We start from the raw sequence: 8,062 nt of genomic DNA on the forward strand, positions 1-8,062 counted from the left end.
TTTTGGGGCCCCTTTTTCATCCAACCCCCTAATGGTCCAAACGGGCCAAAATTTATGGAATTGGATAGGAAGACGTCGGAGAAACGGAGGGAGGATTTAAGGGGCTGAGAGACCCACTACTAAAGCACGGGCCAAAAACTTGGGCCGGAAACCCGGCTCCAAATCCCTTTGAGGAGGGCCTTTCCCAAGTGAGAGTGAGGCCAGATCTTGTGATGGGGGCCTTCCCCCGAGGAAAAAGGGGCCAGGGACCCCAAAGGGCTTCTCCCTGGTGGGTTCACTTTTGTTTTCTTACTTTTAATTTGATTTTTTTCCTTTGAAAAGGAATTTGGGGATTAAAAACCCCAAAGGATTTACCTTTTGGGCATGGGTTTTTCCCAGGCAATTGGGGGATTTAACGGTGTTTATGCAAAGGGCCGGTTTAAAAATTTAATGGGGAAAGAAACGGGTTGTTTTTAACGGGAGGATTTTTGATTTTTAAATGTTTGAGAAATTTTTATTTTTTTGGTTTTTTTTTGTGGGTAAATTTTGGCTATTGGTTTTTGGGGAAATAATTTAAAGAGGGTTTTTTTGTTTTGTTTTTGGGGTTTTTGTTGAGAAAGGGGGAGGGGGGGGGGAAAAGGGGAAAAAAGCAAGAAAAGGTGTGAGGGGAAATGGTTAGGGGTTTGAAAATTTTTTTGTTTTTGTTTTCTTTTTGTGGGTGGGGGGTTTTGGTTATTTTTAGGTTTTTTTTTTGGGACTTTTGGGGTTTTTTTTTTTGGGGTTGGGGTGGGTGGTTTTTTAAAAGGGAGGGGAAAAATTGGGGGGTGGGGTTTTGGGAAAAATTTTTTTTTTGGGGTGGTTTGGTTTTTTTTTTTTTTTTTTTTTTTTGGAAGGGGTTTTTTGGAAAGGGGAGGGGGAAAGGGTTTTTCTTGTGTTTTTGGGCTGGGGGGTTTTCCGGGTGGGGGTTTTTTAAATGGGGTTTGTTGGGGGGGGGTTTTTTAGGGGGGTTTTTTTTTGTTTTTGGTTTTTTGGGGGTTTTTGTTTTGGTTGTTTTTTTTTTTTTTTTGGTTTTTTTTGTTTTTTTTTTTTTTTTCGTGAATTTTGGGGAGAAGTTTTTTTGGGTTTTTATTTTTATTTTTTGTGGTTTTTTTAAAGGGGTTTTAAAGGGGACCCGTTTTTATGTTTGGGGCGGGGTTGGGGGTGGGAGGGGAGGGAGGTTTTGGGGGGAAAATAGAATGGTGTGGTGGTTTGTTTGGGGGGGGGCGGGGGGGTAGGGGGGGGGGGGTTTAGGTGGGGGGGGGGGAGGGTGGGGGGAGGAGATAAAGGGTTTGGGGGTTTTTTAAAAGGGGGTTGGGGGTGTTTGGTTGGGTGGGGGTGGTGGGGGGGGTGGGGGGGTGGGGGGGGTTGGGGGGTGGTGGGTGGGGGGTTGGGTGGTGGGGGGGGGGGGGGGGGGGGTGGGTGGTGGTGGGTGGTTGGGTGGGGGTGGTGGGTGGTGGTGGGGGTGGTGGTTGGTGGTTGTTGGTGGGGGGTGGGGGGGGGGGGTGGTGGTGGGGGTGGTGGGGGGGGTGGGTTGGGTGGGTGGGGGGGGTGGTGGTGGGTGGGGGGGGGGTTGGGGTTTTTTTTTTTTTTTTTTTTTTAAAGGGGGTTTTGGGGGGGGGAAATTTTTAAAATTTTTAAAATTTTTCTTTTTTTTTTTTTTTTTTTCTTTTTATTTTTTTTTTTTTTTTTTTTTTCTTTTTTTTTTGTGTTTTTTAAAACTTTTTTTTTTTTTTTTTTTTTTTTTTTTTTTTTGGGTTTTTTTTTTTTTTTTTTTTTTTATTTTTTTTTGTTTTTATTTTTTTACATTTTTTTTTTGTTTTGTTTTTGTTTTTTATTTTTTGGGTTTTTGTGGGTGGGGGGGTTTTGGGCAAATTAGTTTTGGGTGGGTTTTGGGATTTTGGGTTTTGGGGTGGGGGTTTGGGCCGTTTGGGGGTTTGGTGTTTGCTGGGGGTGGGGAAATTGTTTTGGTTTGGGGAAAGGTGTTGGATTTTGGGGGTGGGGGGGGGGGGAGGGAAAGGTGGTGGGGGTGGGGGGGGGTGGGGGGGGTGGGTTGGGGGGTGGGGTGGTGTGGGGGTGGTGTGGTGGGGGGGTGGGGGGGGGGGGGGGGGGGGGGGGGGGGGGGGGGTGGGGGGGGGTGGGGGGGGGGGGGGGGGGGGGGGGGGGGGGGGGGGGGGGGGGTGGGGGGGGGGGTGGGGTTTGGGGGGGTTGGGGAAATTTTTGGGGTGGGGAAATGGGGTTTGGGGGGGTTTGGGGGATTTGGGGGGGGGGGGGGTTTGGGGGGAGGGGGGGGATGGGGGGGAGGGGAAGGAAGGGGAAATTTTTTTTTGGGAAATTTTAAAATATTTTTTTTTTTTGGGGTTTTCTTCCCATTTTTCTTCCTTCCCTTCCCTACCCTCCCCCTCCTCCTTTTAAAAATTTTCCTTCCCTCCTTCCCCCCTTTAAAAAAACTTTTTTCCCTTTAAAAAAACCCCCCCCCCCCTAAATTCTCCTTCCCCCCCCCCGTTTTAACTCCCCCCCTACTCCCTCTCCACCCCTTCCTTTCCCTCTTCCATCTATCTCCCCCCCTTTCCCTTTTAACTTTTTTCCCTGTGGCTCCATGCTCCTTTGGATGGGGAAGGGGGCTGGGTTTGCCCCTTGGCAGGGATCCCAGTTTGCCCCGGAACCCACAGCTTCCGGGGCCCTGATCCCAAAGGTGGCCTGAAAACTTCCTCACATGGTGGGGAGAAGGGCCCTGGGCATGCCTTCTCCGGCTCGCCGCCTTTCCTCTTTTTTAAATTATTTGAGGGCCATCCCTGGAAAAAGGGGAAAACGGAGGAAATTGGGAAAACCCTGGAAGATAGCCCAAAAGGGGGGGAGGGGGGGGGAGGGGGAGACGGTTGGGGGGCATTTTAGAGGGGGGTTCGGGGAATGGGGATGAAAAGAAAAGCAGAAGGGGGGAAGTTAGAGAGAAAACAAAAGGGGAAAATGTGCCCCTTGAAAGCCAGCCAGCTTCTGATGAGCTCAAGATGGAGGGGCCCTGGCCCGGGGTGGGGGCGTCCGGGAGGCTCCGATCCCAGGGTGAGGCTGTGGCATCTTCCTGGGGGGTCGGGGCTCTGGATACCACAGCCTAGGACAGGGGTCCTCAAACTTTATAAATAGGGGGCAGTTCACCTGTCCCTCAGACTGTGGGAGGGCTGGACTCTAGAAAACAAAAACTTTGTTTTGTGGGCCTTTAAATAAAGACACTTCCTAGCCCTGGGAGAGGGGGATGATCGTGCTCAGCTGCCGAATCTGGCCCGCGGGCCGTAGTTTGAGGACCCCTGGCCCTAGGACATAGCTGACCTCTCCGGAGGGCCCTTCCCTTCTCCTCATTCCATGGCTATCGGTCCCCGCCCCCTTCCTCTACATATACTTTTCCTCCCTCCGTGGTCCTCCATGTTCTCAGCTATAGGATGGAGTAGTAAGGGGAGCGCTAGGGTGCCCCTTGGGCAGGGAGAGTCCCCAGTTTGGGGCCAGCCGCACACTCCACTGAGACTTCTCGGCGACTCTGGAGGTCGGGCGACGTGATCGGCTCGAACGAACCCTTCCTGCACTATGGCTGCGATCTCGAGACGAGACACAGAACTGGGCTGATGCCTTCTCCAAAGGCTGGGCTTGCTCTAGTTCCTTCTCTCTTCCCTTCCAAATCCTCCCCATCCCTTGAGGGCCATCCCTGGAAACAAAGATCAAACGGGAGAGAACTCCCGCGCAAAACTGCCGTGCAATGATAGCGCCCCATAACCGCGTCCTCGCCTCACGGAGGAGGGAGGAGGCTCCGTGGCATCTGTACTTCTGCCTCGTCCTGCTGGGCTCGGCCATCTTTCCAGCCAGTGTATCGCCCCCGCGGGAATGGCCAGGGTGAAAGATGGCGAAAGCAGAAGGAAGTCTGCCACGTTAGAGATGACACATGTTCCATCACAGAGCCCTGAATCTGAAGTCATTTTGAAAGGAACGTTTTAGGCCATTTGAGGAGAGACAGGGACAGCCAGAAAGGAGGCTCCTTTCTCAGGTTCTGAAGATCTACAAGGTTTCCATAGGATTTTAAGAAAGGGATCACATACAAATCACACAAAGGGAGCCTAAAACCTAAGCTTGGGTGGACCCTAAGTAAGACCACAGCATTTTGAGTGGATCCCAAATGCAGGGGAATGCTCAGATTCCCTGTAGCCATCCTCGGCACTCCCAGAGAGTTACTGAGGTCAAAACCACATTCTGGGGAGCGGGCGGTCTTGAAGCCCATAAAATTAGGTTCAGACAGTATTAAGAGATGATAAAGAACCATCCGCTGCCTTAACTGGATTCGTTCCTAAGATCTCAGCAAGGGAGAATTCCAAAAGAAAGGAAAATACGGTATTTTTTATCAAACCAAGGTGAAGAAGAAAGCAACCAGACAGCCACGGGACCCCTCCATCTCAGAGATCGTGACCGAATGGACCGTGGATGGAGCCGATCCGATGGAACATTTGTCAGGTCCGTCTGTTTCTTCTCTCAGGGAATATCTGCTAGAAGCCTAGAGAGGGATTTTTCTCCCAGTGAAAACTTGATATGGGAACAGGCAGACCTCTGCTGAAGTAGCTCCGTTTCATAATCTATGTATCGGCAGCAAACGTGACACACGCAGGAGACGCGGATTTACAGCGGATACGGATGACGTGGGAGATACTCGACACAAAGTCCAGTGAGGAAAAAGATAGCTTTGTGACGGTGAGGTTCCCCCCAAAATAATCCCCAAGTTATACGACTTCCTCCCTGCAGGTTTTATCCCCAAAGCCACCACAGATAAGGCTGAAAAGAAAACTACAGACCAAGATCAGGATTGATTCCATCAGACTAGGAAATCAAATACAGAGTTCAGCAGTGCGTTCCATAAATTATGTTAGAGCCACAAAGGATTTCTAATCAGGATGCGAGTCTCATTAGACTCTAGGAAAACAATGAAAAAGAAAGACTTTGTAAGCTTGCAGATGCAGAGAAAAGTCTGATAAAATAGAGCATATGTTGAAAATGTTGGAAAACAAACAGAAGGATCTTTCCTTAAGATAACTTTCCTATGTAGAACACCAAAAAAAAAAAAAAAAAAAAAAAAAATTTATACACGATGGGAAACACTTGAAGTATCTCCATTAAAAAGATAAGAAATTGGGCTTTCCGCTCTTGGCACAGGCTTTGAGACGGCCTTAGAAATCTCAGCAATAAGACAGATTAGGCATTAGAAAAGATATTAGAATGTAGTACAACCACCTTATTTAAAATTAATAAATTATGATTGATTAGCAAACTCTTGAGGAATAATGGATAGAGAACTGTTCTTGACATTTAGCAGATTTGGATTCAAGTCTTACCTCTTGTCGTATAATACTGGATAAATCATGTAACTTTACAGTGTTGTAGACAGTTCAAAGAAAACTAAGTTTCAAAGACTATCTAAAAAAAAAATCTCAGTAATAAGGCAGGGCAGAATCAAAGGAACGAGCCCCACGAATAAGAAATGAAAACGCTTCTCTTTGTAAGGAGGTCTTTGGCCGATCGGACGCGGCAAAGCCGAGACGATCGACCGAGAATTAACGTTGGACAAACTGATTTTTAGTAAAAGCAGGATTCCAGAAAACCCATGAAAATCCTTGGCACTTTTCTCCCTTGTTACGAGTAATCGAGGGAAACGTGTACAAAGAGCAGTTCCTCGATGACAAAACAACAAACTACCAAACTCGTAGGGCTCGCGTCTCGTGCGAGGAAGACCCATGCAGAGAGTGACATCGAAATGAGTTGGCCGGAAATCACAGAAGAGCCGAATGGACGAAAAGACATCCACTGTTCGTGGCCCGTTTGAGCTAATGTGGAAAAAGGTCAATGCTTTCTAAATTAATCTGTAGACTTCCCGCAACACAAATCAAAATGCCGTCGTGATATTCCAAAGAATTAATAAAAATCCTGAGCAAATTCATCTGGAGAAATAGATGGGGAAACGTGAAGAGCAAGGGAAAGGCAAACCTAGAAGAGGACTTGCTTTACGAGATTTGGAAATATTTATAAAAAGGAATGGATCCGGGGGAAATGGAGAATTCACAAGGAGAACTCGCTTTATATATGAGGTTGCCATCTGATGCTCCAAAAACCAAGTGAAGGATTGAATAAAAACTGCTGGGAAATCGTACCCTTAAAAAGCAGAAAAATAGTTGGAATCCTTATCTCATTCCAAATGCCATAATAAACTGGAACAGGCAGGAAACTAAAGGAAAACTGGAGTCTCTCTGATCTGGGCCCCCTTCCTCCCCCCGGTCCATGCCCCGTTCTGGTCTGTCTCCTGGGGAAAAAAAATCTGATGGTCATGGAATCACAGAACTTAAGAGTGGGTCAGAACCACTTGGTCCAATCCATCCCCAAAAGGAACTAGAATATTGGACAAGCAGGCGTCTAGCTGCCCCGTCTGAGGGTCTCAGAGGAGGGGAGGGCCTGCTGCTTTAGGCGGCCCTTTCCACCGGCCAGCTCTGGTGATGAGGAGGCTTATCCTGGCATCCAGCTGCACTCGGCCTCTTGGGGAGTTCTGCCTTCCGGGGCCAAACAGACCAAACAAAATTGATAGGTTTGATTAAAAAACAAACTCGTTTTGACAACAAAATATCCTCTTGGTGGCAAAAAAAGGGTTTTTAAGGGCAACTTGTGGTAAATGAAAACAGAGAGTTCTAACTTCCAAAAACAATAGGACTCCATAACATCTGTCTGTACATTAACCAGAGGCCCAATGAAACAAGCATCAGGTAAAGGCCTCATTTCCAAAATATAGAGAATTCAACTTAATATATGCAAACAACCATTCTCCAATTGAAAAATGGTCAATCAGGATGATGAGAACAGACAATTTCCGATAAAGAGATGGAAACCAATTGGTCTGTCATGAAAAGATGCTCCAAGTCATATTGAATCAGGAAAGTAAATTAAGACAACTCTGAGATTTCTCGACTATCGACACCTGTCGATTGGCTAAGATGGACAGGAAAATAAGATCGATGATTGTTGAGGTGGATGCGGGAAAATGGACGCTCTTCGATGCATCTGTTGGTGGAGTCTGTGAACGAATCCAATCCATTCTGGAGACTGTTTGTGAACTATGCTCAAAACGTCTGATCGGAACTGTGCAGACCCCTTGATCCACAGTGTTACTCACGAGGGATAACATCCCAGCAGAGATCACCCAAAGAAGGGAAAGGGACCGTAGATGTGCACGAATGCTGTGGCAGCCCGTGATGAGCTAGTGCGTAAAACTGGAAACTGCAATGCGAGTCCACAGTTGGAGAATGGACTGAATAAATTGTGGCATATGAATATATGGAATATTACTGTTCCGTAAGAATGACCAACAGGATGATTTCGAAGGCCTGGGAGACTCACGAATGATGGGCTGGTTGAAATGAGCTGACCACAGAGTATATACTCCAACAATCTATATGATGCCATTCCTAGGAAGCCATCCTCAGCAACGAGACAACAATCTTTCTAATGGGCGAATGAACTGAACTAGGACCCCAGAAAAGAACTCCTGGGAGATGATCTAAGAACCATTACATTGAATTCCTAATCCTATATTTATGCCCACCTGCATTTTGGATTTCCTTTCCAAGCTAATTGTACAATATTTCAGAGTCTGATTCTTTTTGTACAGCAAAATAACGGTTTGCATGTATACTTATTGTGTATCTAATTTATATTTTAATATATTTAACATCTACTGGTCATCCTGCCATCTGGGGAGGGGGAGGGTAAAAGGTGAAAATTGGAACAAGAGGTTTGGCAATTGTTAATGATGTAAAGTTACCCATGCATATATCCTGTAAATAAAAGGCTATTAAATTAAAAAAAAAAAAAAAAAAAAAAAAACAACTATCAGGGGCAGCTGGTGGTGTAGTGGTAGAGCAGCAGCCCTGAAGTCAGGAGGAGCCGAGTTCAAACTGGCCTCAGACACTTAACCCTTCCCAGCTGTGTGACCCTGGCCAAGTGGCCTAACCCCAGTTGCCTCAGGGAAAAGAAC

The sequence above is a fragment of the Sarcophilus harrisii genome, unplaced genomic scaffold (genome assembly GCF_902635505.1).
Source record: "Sarcophilus harrisii unplaced genomic scaffold, mSarHar1.11, whole genome shotgun sequence".
Classification (NCBI taxonomy): domain Eukaryota; kingdom Metazoa; phylum Chordata; class Mammalia; order Dasyuromorphia; family Dasyuridae; genus Sarcophilus; species Sarcophilus harrisii.